At 48.7% G+C, this 13,950-nt stretch overlaps 1 protein-coding gene and 1 pseudogene across 1 annotated transcript in view; both read left to right on the forward strand.

Annotated features, from left to right (window-relative positions):
• LOC126263224 (piezo-type mechanosensitive ion channel component) overlaps positions 1-13,950 on the forward strand; it is a 686,714-nt gene that overhangs the window by 484,444 nt on the left and 188,320 nt on the right. The gene's annotated exons all lie outside the window — the stretch shown is intronic.
• On the forward strand, positions 962-1,062 carry LOC126191754 (U6 spliceosomal RNA; annotated as a pseudogene).

The following is a 13,950-nucleotide window of genomic DNA, read 5'->3' on the forward strand; positions in this document are numbered from 1 at the left end:
TTACCACTGCACAATGCAGATTTTGCTGAGCGTGAATCGGCCGTCCTATAATCCTTTTGCATACGTGTTGCTATAACCTACATCTCCACACTGTGCTTATGGCCAACAGAAATTAACGCAATGCTCCGTGTCAGCTTTCTCACAAATTCCCACGAGTTTCCGTTAAAACTGGATAACGACACTACATTGCCACTCTCCACAGGAAGACCTGGGGCCTCAGGTCTTGTTCAGGACCTGTACCCCACTGTGACAACTTCTACCATTGATTAACTAAATAACTAGCACACTCCGAAGGTTTTACTAGGCTGGAAATTAACTACATTAAATTTTATAGCAGCTTCCTTGCAAATACTTCAGCATATCTGTCATCCACTGTGTCTGTGTGGTTGCCACATCCTTGCTCCTACATTGCTTCCTTCGTGTTTCTAGTCCTCCCTAAGCTGTAACAAATTCACTCTCCATCTCTCGCTTAGGAAATAGTCGTCTGGGACCAGGATTACCCTGAAATCAGTTTTCAGAATGGCTCATTGCCTCAGATAAAAAAAAAGAAGCTATACAAAACAAAATATGTCATTATGGTCCTAGGAATTGTGACACTCAAGGTCACAGTTACCCATTGCCTACAATCCTGATACTGGTCAATGTGCTGCATTAATTGCTTCACAGTGATCCACCTTTTCTCTGCAGCTATTGTCTGAATCATTGAATGAACTCCAAGCTTCTTGCTCCCATAAGTTTTTCTTGTTCGTAGCAAGTTGCCACCACTATTACATAGTTGTTCACAGAGTATTTGCAATGCAGACCTGCTTGCTAGAAGTACGGCTTCGGTTCCATCAACTCCTTTTGACATGGGCGACCCTCTGCCTTGTCCCTGAACAATAGCATGGCACATGTGTTTCCTCCCATCTGGATCTGAGTGAGTAGGACCTATGGTGACCCATCCCACTTTGGCATTGTTGTAGTGCTCGCTTCGGCAGTACATATACTAAAATTGGAACGATACAGAGAAAATTGGCACGGCCTCTGCGCAAGGATTACACGTGTGACATTGTTGTAACTTTCCCTCGCTCATTACTGTATGCTGATCCCTGTCTCCCACTATCATTAACACACCATCCTCTTTCATATGCACAGACGTGGATAGAATGGACCATGTAAAACCTAAACAGTGTGTGTTTGTCCACTGCCATTACCTTCACTGACATGTACAACTGCGTGCTATCCATCTTTGCTTCCGGGGTCGCTTCATGGTGGTAGACAGGCAGGTTCTGACTGCTAGGCACTGCTACTAACTGTAGTTCCAGTGTTAATTCTTTCCCAACTTCCTCAGTCTCTTCAGATACTGCTCAGGTAACAATAGGAGTGGACCCAATTGCCCATGTAGTGCCCAATGAATGGCTTCCTGAAAGTTCGTTAACTCCACTCTTGGTTCCCAGATACTATCTTCTGACGACTGCAACAATCTTGTTAGCATTATTCTTACACCCAGTACTGTCATCCGTGCTTGAACTATCTTAAATCCCAGTTTATAATGCTAGCTCATGCTCTTGTATAATTTATTACTGCCTAGTTAGTTGTCAAGCACACGTGTATTGTTTGGCATGCTACTCTCCAAACTTACAATCCATGTGGAGTGCCAATCTACAATTTCTTCTCTTCTGCCTATTCTGCTGTTCAGTTCAGCTTATCTGCTGTCCCAAATATTGTCTTGAATATCCTTCCTCCCGCATCTATCCATTCTCTTGTTCTCCTCTGTAATTCATGTGGTGCCTCTCCTACTACTTCTTATACCTGCTCCTTTAAGTGGGCATACACTATGAGCAACTTCTTGTGTTCCTGTGAAAGCTCCCTGAGTACTCCATCACTGCTTGCTAACTGTTGCAGACCTGAAAATACCTCTTACAACCTCTTTATTTTGTTCCTTAGTTCCCATACATTAAGTGCCAAACTTGACATCCACTTGTGAATAGACAATGCCAAATCCTGCTGCCTGGAAAACAAAAGTCCTCCACCCAGGCAGTGATGTTGCAGTGCCCCTATTCTGTCCCAGGAGAAGAGGTGCGACACCACCAAAACTGGCATTATTCTTTTTTTGCCCTTGCTGAATGGCAACCTGAAGAAAGTATCCATTATCCTCTTTCCTCCTCCCAGAAATCTGCTGTCTCCAATCAGCATCTCACACACAATAGAGATGACCTTTACCCTAACATATACATATGATCCTACTCCCAATTATGTTAAGAATCTACACAAAAAATGCAAGGATCATAAAAAACATAAAAAAAATGCATTGAGTACCTCCTTGGCCTTAATGAATAAGGCATGTGAGGTACCTGTTCCTCCTCCTGTTGCTGACTCCTCTGCTCCTTTCTTTGGTACTACCAATATTCCCCCTACGATTGACTCTAGCACACTTTTGAACAGTTGTAAATGTCCAACATGTACAATCATTGACCTTGTTGGTAATTGTAGCTTCACATTCACAGGTGATATGGTTTCAGTCACTTGGGATGGGACCCGGTACTTTGTTACAAGCTTCTTTTGCTTCCCTTTTAGAATATATGGACTTGACAACATCACTCGTAGTTCCACCTTGTATTGAGGTAAAGTTTTACTGTCTCCTCATGTCTTTCAAAGGCCTAGGTGTTCGTTTGTTGGACCCTCTTCCAAACTTCTCTCACAGTTCTTGAAAACCCTTGGACTGGCTCTTCTTTCCTGCTTCTTTTCCGCTTAATCATACTGTTGGCAATGGCACCTTTTCACCACATACCACCTCAAATGGTGAAAATCTTGTGCTGGTTTGTACTTTTGAATTATATGCACTTACCATAAAAGGCAAATACATATGTATCCCTATCTGTGTGGTGGGAGTTAACATAATAATTAAGCATCCTCCCAATCGTCTGATGAACTGTCCCACCTTACAGTCTGACTGAGTATGAAGTGGACTAGTTATTAATTTTTTTATTCCCAACAACTGACAAAACTCCTTCATTGGGTCTGACATGAAGTTTGTCCCTTGATCGTTATTGTAGTCTCTGGCACCACAAACTTCAACATCTGTCTGTTCCCCAATGCTTGTGCATTGACACAATGAGAAAAATAATCTGCTATAGTCAGCATGAAACGATTCTCTGCTGGAATTTGATTAAAGTGTCATATCACATTCACCCCAATAAACTGAAACAGTTCCATCACTTCCAACAATCTCTGCTACACTATGTATTTTTGATTCAAATCTGCCTGTTGCACACAGTTCTTGGCATACTGATGGACGTCACTTTTTCTTCCTTTCCTCCAGTACTTTTCTGCCATCCTCTGATTTGCTGCTCTGCACACTCCATGGCCATCCAAAATGTGATCATGTATTTCTCTCATCACCTCTTCCCTTAGCTTCACAACCACACACTGTCCTAATCCCATCGCCTTGCATAATAACCTGTCACAAGTGCTGAACAGCTGCTGCTTACTGTACTGCTTACATACGCCATCAATTCTCTGTGCTGCTTGCTGCTCAACAAGGCCCTGACCTAGTGCTTGTATCACTGCCACCTTTCCACTTAATGTGTCCACATTTCTGTATTTCTTCTCTGGTCTGTGTATTACTTCATGCTCAAATCCACTGAGTATTAATGTCCATCTCGTCAGTCTGTGTGACAGGTGTTCAAACCTAATAAGCACTTCATAGCAGCATGGCCAGCCACTACTTCAAACTTCCTCCTGTACAGGCAACACTGGAATATGTTACTCCATACACCTGGCTAAGCATCTCTCCCTCTGTGGTAGAATAATTCCTCTCAGCTCCATTCAACAGCTGTCGCTGGTGCTTAAAAATCTCATATCAACTACACTACTGGCCATTAAAATTGCTACACCATGAAGATGACATGCTATAGATGCGAAATTTAACCGACAGGAAGAAGATGGTGTGATATCCAAATGATTAGCTTTTCAGAGCATTCACACAAGGTTGGCGCCAGTGGCAACACCTACAACGTGCTGAGATGAGGAAAGTTTCCAACCAATTTCTCATACACAAACAGCATTTGACCGGCGTTGCCTGGTGAAATGTTGTTGTCATGCCTCGTGTAAGGAGGAGAAATGCGTACCATCACGTTTCCCACTTTGATAAAGGTCGGATTGTAGCCTATCGCGATTGCAAGCTTATCGTATCGCGAAATTGCTGTCATGTTGGTCGAGATCCAATGACTATTAGCAGAATATGGAATTGGTGGGTTCAGGAGGGTAATACGGAACACCGTGCTGGATCCCAACGGCCTCGTATCACTAGCTGTCGAGATGACAGGCATCTTATCCGCATGGCTGTAACGGATTGTGCAGCCACATCTCGATTCCTGAGTCAACAGATGGGGACGTTTGCAAGACAACAACCATCTGCACGAACAGTTCGACGACGTTTCAAGCAGCATTGACTATCAGCTTGCAGACCATGGCTGTGGTTACCCTTTACGTTGCATCACAGACAGGAGCGCCTGCGATGGTGTACTCAACGATGAACCTGGGTGCACCAATGGCAAAATGTCATTTTTTCGGATGAATCCAGGTTCTGTTTACATCATCATGATGGTCGCATCCGTGTTTGGCAACATCGCAATGAACGCCCATTGGAAGCGTGTATTCGTCATCGCCATACTGGCGTATCACCCGGCGTAATGGTGTGGGGTGCCATTGGTTGCACGTCTGTCACCTCTTGTTCGCATTGACGGCACTTTGAGTGGTGGACGTTACATTTCAGATGTGTTACGACCTGTGGTTCTACCCTTCATTCGATCCCTGCGAAACCCTACGTGCGGGCCTTTCTGGATACAGAAAATGTTCGACTGTTGCCCTGGCCAGCACATTCTCCAGATCTCTCACCAATTGAAAACGTCTGGTCAGTGGTGGCCAAGCAACTGGCTTGTCACAATACGCCAGTCACTACTCTTGATGAACTGTGGTATCGTGTTGAAGCTGCATGGGCAGCTGTATCTGTACACGCCATCCAAGCTCTGTTTGACTCAATGCCCAGACGTATCAAAGCTGTTATTATGGCCAGAGGTGGTTGTTCTGGGTACTGATTTCTCAAGATCTATGCACACAAATTGCATGAAAATGTAATCACATGTCAGTTCTAGTATAATATATTTGTCAAATGAATACCCGTTTATCATCTGCATTTCTTCTTGGTGTAGCAATTTTAATGGCCAGTAGTGTACATCAATTTCGGATTAGTACTCATACCATCCTTACCAAGTACATGAGCAAAGTAATTTATTTATTCCAATGCAAAATGACACTTCTCAGTACTCAGTATTAAAAGTGCATCTCTTAACCTCTTGAGCACTTCTGCAGTTGCTGCCTATGTTCTTGCATATCTCTTAAAAAAAAAAAATTATGTTAGTGAAATACTCTAAACATTGACAAGGATTTGATCACTTTGACACTCTAACAAATGCTGGAACTTTGCTGGTGCATTCTTTAAATCGAATGGCAGTCCTCTATACTGGTAAGCCCCAAGTTACTAAATATGCAGTGTTTGATCTATCCTATGGAGCCACCTCCAACTGACAATACCCTCTCCTTCCATTGACCGCTGGCAGCAGCGATGTTGGCTCTCCTGTCACCACTGTATAGAGTGGTGGAGAGCAATATTTTATTAGACCTCAATTACACATCTCATTGTTTTCAACATGAGACAGACATGCCCTAATTCAGCTTGGCGAGCCAGCGATGGGCTGTGAATGCCTACCTTTGGCCCCATTGAAGTGGTGCAAGTGTCCATGCCCTGTGATGCTGATGTCAGGCAGGCAGCAATCCAATGAACTTCGACTCAGCCAAGGTCCTGCCATCACCACTGCCCTCCGCCTTGTGCTGTGACTGCATTCAGCTGTAGAACACTGGGAAAGTGCTTAGAACATGTAGTCCATCAACAAAGGAGGTGGCTTACAAAACACTCGTTCGACCTATACTTGAGTATTGCTCATCAGTGTGGGATCCGTGCCAGATCGGGTTGACGGAGGAGATAGAGAAGATCCAAAGAAGAGCGGTGCGTTTTGTCACAGGGTTATTTGGTAACCGTGATAGCGTTACGGAGATGTTTAATAAACTCAAATGGCAGACTCAGCAAGAGAGGCGCTCTGCATCGCGGTGTAGCATGCTCGCCAGGTTTCGAGAGGGTGCGTTTCTGGATGAGGTATCGAATATATTGCTTCCCCCTACTTATACCTCCCGAGGAGATGACGAATGTAAAATTAGAGAGATTAGAGCGCGCACGGAGGCTTTCAGACAGTCGTTCTTCCCGTGAACCGTACGCGACTGGAACAGGAAAGGGAGGTAATGACAGTGGCACGTAAAGTGCCCTCCGCCACACACCGTTGGGTGGCTTGCGGAGTATAAATGTAGATGTAGATGTAGATGTAGATGTAGACTCTGCATCTCAGTCCCAACTCACGTGCACCGTTTCCCAACTTGTGTCCCCGTGGTGACGAGGGGAGACTGCTGTGGACAGGACATGACCTGCTGCCCAATGGAAGGAGTCTGGCAGCGGCAGCAGCAGGCATAGGTAGCAGGGTGGCGATGCTGAGGCGCCGAGTCCCACAAGACGGACTCAGTGTGGGAGGTGGCTGTCCCAGTCCAGTCTCGAGCCCATAGTTGCAGCCGGCGGTGTCCAGTCAGCTTGTTGACTACTGTGGTCATGATGTCATGGTGGTGCTACTGGATCCCAAATGAATCTGCCTTAAAATGGTTTTTGCCCTGGTGTGGTAATACCGTCTGCCACTTGGCTATTACCACTGTGTGTTGCAGGTTTCAGTGAGCACAGCTAGCCCATCTTGCAATCCTTTTGCATACATGTTGCTATAACTGATACGTCGTCACATGGCACTTACGAGCCAGCGACAGCTAACGCATTGCTCCGTGGCAGCCTTCTTACAAATTCCCACAATTTTCAGATAAAACCAGGTAGCAACACTACAGATGGCCCACTGCTGCGCAAGACAAAGGTTCACGAAGGGTAGAGTGAAAAGAGGTACAGGAAAAGGGAGAGAGGCTGATAAAGGTGAGGAAAGTGGAGATGTAGAGGGAGACAGGGAGGGGATAAGGAGAAAGGGGTTGGGGGTGAGAATGGAGAAAAGGAGGGGGGGGGGGGGAGAGAGAGAGAAAGAGAGAGAGAGAGAATATGTGCTTGCACATTGGGGGAGGGGGGGGGGTGAGTTGTAGGAGAAGGCTGTACATGATATGAACAGGAAAGAAGTGGTCAAAACAGAAGGGAAAAAAGATAGTGAGGCAGTAGGAAACAAGTAAGCGGAGGTTTAGGTCAGGGTATGCTGAAGACACACTGCCCACCTGCGTAATTCAGAGAAACTTGCGCAGGGAGAGAGGATCCAAGTGGCACACATTGTGAAGCAGCTGTTGAAGTCATTTATGTTATGGTGTGCAGCTTGTTCAGCAACTGGATGGTCAAGATACAGTCTGTCATAGCTGGCAATGGCCATTCATGAGAGTAGACAGTTGGTTACTATCCCCGCATGGAATGCTGCACAGTAATTGCAGCGTAGCTGGTATGTAACATGGCCACTTTTGCACATAGCCTCAGCTTCTCTGGGTAGGAAATGTAATAGAGGCTGATGGATGGGTGTGGGGGACAGGCCTTGCACGTAGGCCAGTCGAAAAGGAATGACCCGTGGGGTGCAGAAATGGGAGTAGGATTGGAATAGGGATGGAGAAGGGTATTCTATAGGTTGGATAGTCAGCAGAACACTACTTTGGGTGATATGGGTAGGATTTTGGATAGTACGTCCTTCATTTCAGGGCTGATGCCCTGCTGATGGAAGTGGTTGAGTTTTTCAAGGTGAGAGTGAACTGGGTGATCAGAGGAGTGCTGGTCAGTGCCTATTTAACAGGTTTAGTGGTGTCAGAGAAGCAGATGCCATGGGAGAGTTTGTTTATGTATGAGCTGGGCAGGATATTGTTAGTCAGTAAATGCTCTGGTAATGTTATCACCACATTTTGATTACTCTTGCTGTCGAAGAAGATGTGACGTTCTCAGATGGCAAGGCTGTAAGGAAGAGTTGTTTTGATGAGGAACAGGTGACCGGTGTCAGAGTGGAGGTGCTGTTGGTGGCTGGTGCATGTGTTACAGCAGATGCATTTATGAAGTGATCTGAGAGGTGGAGGTAGACATCTATGAAGATAGCTAATTGAGTTGAAAAATAACGTTAGGTCATGGAAAACTACCTTTCCCAGTTTCTTCCTGATACCAAAGCCACCACCTCTTTCCTAATCCTCATAGTCAATTACATCCTGACTCACAATTATTTCACTTTCAAAGGCCAGATCTATAAACAAATTTGTGATAAGTACTGCCATGAGAACTCATCTGGCACCATACTATGCAAATTTATTTTTGGGCGATCTGGAGAAATTATTCCCATCCAGCGGACTCATAAAACCCCGTGTTTGGTTGAGATTGATTTATGACATTTTCAGGATCTGAAATTAATGGAGGAACAGCTTGTGCTCTTCCTCCATTACCTCAGTACCTTTTCTCATATCCACTTCACCTGGACCTTCTGAACTCAACAAGCCACCTTTCTGTGTGTAGATCTCAGACTGTCAATTGGATTCATAAATACATCTGTTCATATGTAGTGCACCAACTGTCAATGGTACCACCACTTTGACATCTGTCATTTGTTCCATGTCGAAAAGTCGCTTCCTTACAGCCTTACCACCTGTTGATGCTGCATCTGCATTGGAGGGCAGGTGTTGTCAAAATACATCAGTTACATTACCAGAACTTTTACTGAAGACAGTACACTATCCATCTTATCAATAGACAAATCTCCCATGCCATCTGCTCTTCTGCCACCAGTAAACGTGGTAACTCCTCACTCTCCACCAACCAGTACCTCTCTGATCAACCGGTATCAGCCTGGTCTTGAAAAGTTCAACCACATCATCCACTGGGCCTTCAGCTACCTCTATCATGCCCTAAGATGAAGGATATTCTACCCAAAATCATACTGACATCACCCAAGTGGTGTCCCTCCACCCACCCAATATCCCTATTCCATCCTGTTACCAATCCTGCACCATAATAGGTCACTGTTTTGTAGTCAGCCCAGGAACACAAGTTGCCCCATACACCTGTCCACTACCTCCTACCACAATTGCAGGCATTACCTACTCAGTAAAAGACAGGGCCAAATGTGTAAACAGTCGTGTTATATATCAGCTATGCTGCAATTATTGTACGGGTATGATAAGTAACCAACTGTTTACCTACATGAATGACTACAACCAAATTATGGCGAACCACAAACTTGATCATCCAATTGCCGAACATGCTGCACAGGACATCTGAAATGACTTCAACAGCTGCATGACTTTGCAAACCATTTGGATAATCCTTTCTTGCACAGGTTTCTCTTAACTACGCAGATTGGGATTTTTCTCTAGCGTATCCTGCACTCTCCCAATCTCCCTGACCTAAACCTTCACTAACCTATTCCCACTGGCCTACCATATCTTTTCCCTTCTCTCCACACAACTTCTTCCCTGTCCAGATTGTGTTTACCTTCTCTCCCCTCCCCCAAGGAGACATTCTCCCCCCCCTCTCTCTCTCTCTCTCTCTCTCTCTCTCTCTGCCTTCCCCTCCCCTCTCTCCCCCTCTCTACCTCTCCCTCCCTCCCCTGTCTCTCCCCACTCTCACCCCTCTCTACCTCTACCTCTCCCTCCCCCTCACCCTCCCTCCCCTCTCTCTGCCTCTCCCTCACCCTCCCTCCCCTCTCTCTGCCTCTCCCTCACCCTCCCTCCCCTCTCTCTGCCTCTCCCTCACCCTCCCTCCCCTCTCTCTGCCTCCCTCACCCTCCCTCCCCTCTCTCTGCCTCTCCCTCACCCTCCCTCCCCTCTCTCTGCCTCTCCCTCTCCCTCCCCCTCTCTCCCTCTCCCTCCCCCTCTCTCCCTCTCCCTCCCCCTCTCTCCCTCCCCCCTCTCCCTCTCCCTCCCCCTCTCTCCCCTCTCTCCCTCTCCCTCCCCCTCTCTCCCCTCTCTACCTCTCCCCCTCCCTCTCCCCCTCCCTCTCCCCCTCTCTACCTCTCCCCCTCCCCCTCTCTACCTCTCCCCCTCTCTACCTCTCCCCCTCTCTACCTCTCCCCCTCTCTACCTCTCCCCCTCTCTACCTCTCCCCCTCTCTACCTCTCCCCCTCTCTACCTCTCCCCCTCTCTACCTCTCCCCCTCTCTACCTCTCCCCCTCCCTCTACCTCCCCCCCTCCCTCCCTCCCTCTCCCCCTCCCTCCCTCTCCCCCTCCCTGCCTCTCCCCCTCCCTGCCTCTCCCCCTCCCTGCCTCTCCCCCTCTCCCTGCCTCTCCCCCTCTCCCTGCCTCTCTCCCTCTCCCTGCCTCTCTCCCTCTCCCTGCCTCTCTCCCTCTCCCTGCCTCTCTCCCTCTCCCTGCCTCTCTCCCTCTCCCTGCCTCTCCCTCTCCCCCCTCCCTGCCTCTCCCTCTCCCCCCTCCCTGGCTCTCCCTCCCCCCCCTCCCTGCCTCTCCCTCCCCCCCCTCCCTGCCTCTCTCCCTACCCCCCCTCCCTGCCTCTCCCGCTCCCCCCCTCCCTGCCTCTCCCGCCTCCCTGCCTCTCCCTCTCCCCCCTCCCTGCCTCTCCCTCTCCCCCCTCCCTGCCTCTCCCTCTCCCCCCTCCCTGCCTCTCCCTCTCCCCCCTCCCTGCCTCTCCCTCTCCTCCCTGCCCGCCTCGCCCTCTCCCCCCTCCCCGCCTCTCCCTCTCCCCCCATGCCTCTCCCTCTCCCCCCTCCCCGCCTCTCCCTCTCCCCCCTCCCCGCCTCTCCCTCTCCCCCCCTCCCCGCCTCTCCCTCTCCCCCTCCCCGTCTCTCCCCCTCCCTGCATCTCCCTCTCCCCTCACCTTGCCTCTCCCTCTCCCCCCTCCCTGCCTCTCCCTCTCCCCCCTCCCTGCCTCTCCCTCTCCCCCCTCCCTGCCTCTCCCTCCCCCCCTCCCTGGCTCTCCCTCCCCCCTCCCTGGCTCTCCCTCCCCCCTCCCTGCCTCTCCCTCCCCCCCTCCCTGCCTCTCCCGCTCCCCCCTCCCTGCCTCTCCCGCCTCCCTGCCTCTCCCTCTCCCGCCTCCCTGCCTCTCCCTCTCCCCCCTCCCTGCCTCTCCCTCTCCCCCCTCCCTGCCTCTCCCTCTCCCCCCTCCCTGCCTCTCCCTCTCCCCCCTCCCTGCCTCTCCCTCTCCTCCCTGCCCGCCTCGCCCTCTCCCCCCCTCCCCGCCTCTCCCTCTCCCCCCATGCCTCTCCCTCTCCCCCCTCCCCGCCTCTCCCTCTCCCCCCCTCCCCGCCTCTCCCTCTCCCCCCTCCCCGCCTCTCCCTCTCCCCCTCCCCGTCTCTCCCCCTCCCTGCATCTCCCTCTCCCCTCACCTTGCCTCTCCCTCTCCCCCCCTCCCTGCCTCTCCCTCTCCCCCCTCCCTGCCTCTCCCTCTCCCCCCTCCCTGCCTCTCCCTCTCCCCCCTCCCTGCCTCTCCCTCTCCCCCCTCCCTGCCTCTCCCTCTCCCCCCTCCCTGCCTCTCCCTCTCCCCCCTCCCTGCCTCTCCCTCTCCACCCTCCCTGCCTCTCCCTCTCCACCCTCCCTGCCTCTCCCTCTCCACCCTCCCTGCCTCTCCCCGCCTCCCCTCTCTCTTCCCTCTCTACCTCTCCCTCCTCCTCCCTCTCTACATCTCCTTCCCCTCTCTACCTCTCCCTCCCTCCCCTCTCTACCTCTCCCTCCCTCCCCTCTCTCTCCCCCTCCCTCTCCCCGTCCCCCCTCTCTGCCTCCCCCTCTCTCCCCGTCCCCACTCTCTGCCTCCCCCTCTCTCCCCTCTCTGCCTCCCCCTCTCTCCCCTCTCTGCCTCCCCCTCTCCCTCCTCTCTGCTTCTCCCTCCTCTCTGCTTCTCCCTCCTCTCTGCTTCTCCCTCCTCTCTGCTTCTCCCTCCTCTCTGCTTCTCCCTCCTCTCTGCTTCTCCCTCCTCTCTGCTTCTCCCTCCTCCTTCCTTCCCACTGCATCTGCATCGATGCTCTGCAACCCACCGTGCGATGCCTGGTGGAGGGTTCCCTATACCACTACTTGTCATTTCCCCTTCTGTTCCACTCGCAAATAGAGTGAGAGAAAAATGACTGACTGTACGCCTCCGTATGAGTCCTAATTTCTAGTATCGTATCTTTATCATCCTTGAAAGCCTCGCATGTTGGAGGCAGTAGAATCATCTGGCAGTCAGCTTCAAATGCCGATTCTCTAAATTTTCTCGATAGTGTTTCTCGAAAAATACGTTGCCTTCACTCCAGAGATTCCCATTTGAGTTCCTGAAGCATTTCTATAACATTTATGTGTTGTTCGAATCTACTGGCAACAAATCTAGCAGGCTGCCTCTGAATTGCTTCAATGTTTTCCTTCAGTTTGACCTGATACAGATCTTAAGAGTAGATTGCACTAGCGTCCTATATGTGGTTTCCTTTACAGGTGAACCACTCTTTCCTAAAATTCTCCCAATAAACCAAATTTGACCATTTGCCATCCGTATCACAGTTTCCACATGCTCGTTCCACCTCATACTGCGTTGTGATGTTATGGCCAGATATTTAAACGAATTGATTGTGTCGAGCAGGTCAGTAATAATACTGTATCCAAACATTACAAGTTTGTTCTTCCTACTTATCTGCATTAATTTACATTTTTTATTATTTAGGGCTAGTGGCTAGCTGCCATTCATCACACCAACTGGAAATTTTGTCTAAGTCATCTCGTATCTTCCTACAGTCACTCAACTTCAACATGTTACTGTACACCATAGCATCATCAGCAAACAACTGCAAATTGCTACCCACCCTGTCTGCCAAATCATTTACGTATATAGAGAACAGCAGCGCTTCTATCACACTTCCCTGGAGCACTTATGATGTTACCCTTGTCACTGGTGAACACTTATGGTCAAGGACAACACACTAGGTTCTATTATTTAAGAACTTATTCCATATGCTCATACCCTCATTAACAGGCTACAATCAGAAACCATGTCAGACGCTTTCCAGAAATCTAGAAATATGGAATTTGCTTGTTGCCCTTCATCTGTGGTTCTCAGTATATCATGTGAGAAAAGGGCAAGTTAATTTTTCATGAGCAATGCTTTTCCCTCCCTTACCATTCCCATCCATTTCTCTCTACCTTCCTCTCAATTTTCACCCTCTCCCCTTTTTTCTATATCTCTTTTTTACCCTACCCTCTGTACTCATTTCATTTGAACAGCTGTGGAGTCATCTGTTGTAAAGATTGGCAATTGACCCTAAATAACGAAAAGTCTATGGTCATCCGTATGAGTGCTAAAAGGAATCCATTAAACTTTAATTACATGATAAATCAGTCAAATCTAAAGGCCATAAATTCAACTAAATACTTAGGAATTACAATTAGAAGGAACACTTAGACAATGTTGTGGGGAAGGCTAACAAAGACTGCATCTTATAGACAAGACACTTAGAAAATTTAACAGATTCACTACAGAGTCTGCCCACATTATGCTTGTCCATCCTCTTTTAGAATACTGCTGTGCAGTGTGAGATCCTTATTAGATACGACTAAACGGAGTACATAGAGAAAGTTCGAAGGGCAGTATGTTTTGTATTATCACGAAATTTCAATCACAAACTTTCTCCTTCAAATGGGAAAATATTTTGTTGACGCTGACCTACATAGGGAGAAATGATCATCACAATAAAATAAGGGAAATTAGAGTTCGCACAGAAAGATACAGATATTCGTTTTTTCTGCGCGCTGTGCGAGATTGGAATAATAGAGAATTATTGTGAAGGTGGTTAGATGAACTCTCCACCAGGTGCTTAAATTTGATTTGTAGAGTATCCATGTAGATGTACTTGTAGAAGACCTACCTCTTTACACTACCCCATCCTTTTGTCC

Source organism: Schistocerca nitens, chromosome 6 (genome assembly GCF_023898315.1).
Source record: "Schistocerca nitens isolate TAMUIC-IGC-003100 chromosome 6, iqSchNite1.1, whole genome shotgun sequence".
Lineage (NCBI taxonomy): Eukaryota > Metazoa > Arthropoda > Insecta > Orthoptera > Acrididae > Schistocerca > Schistocerca nitens.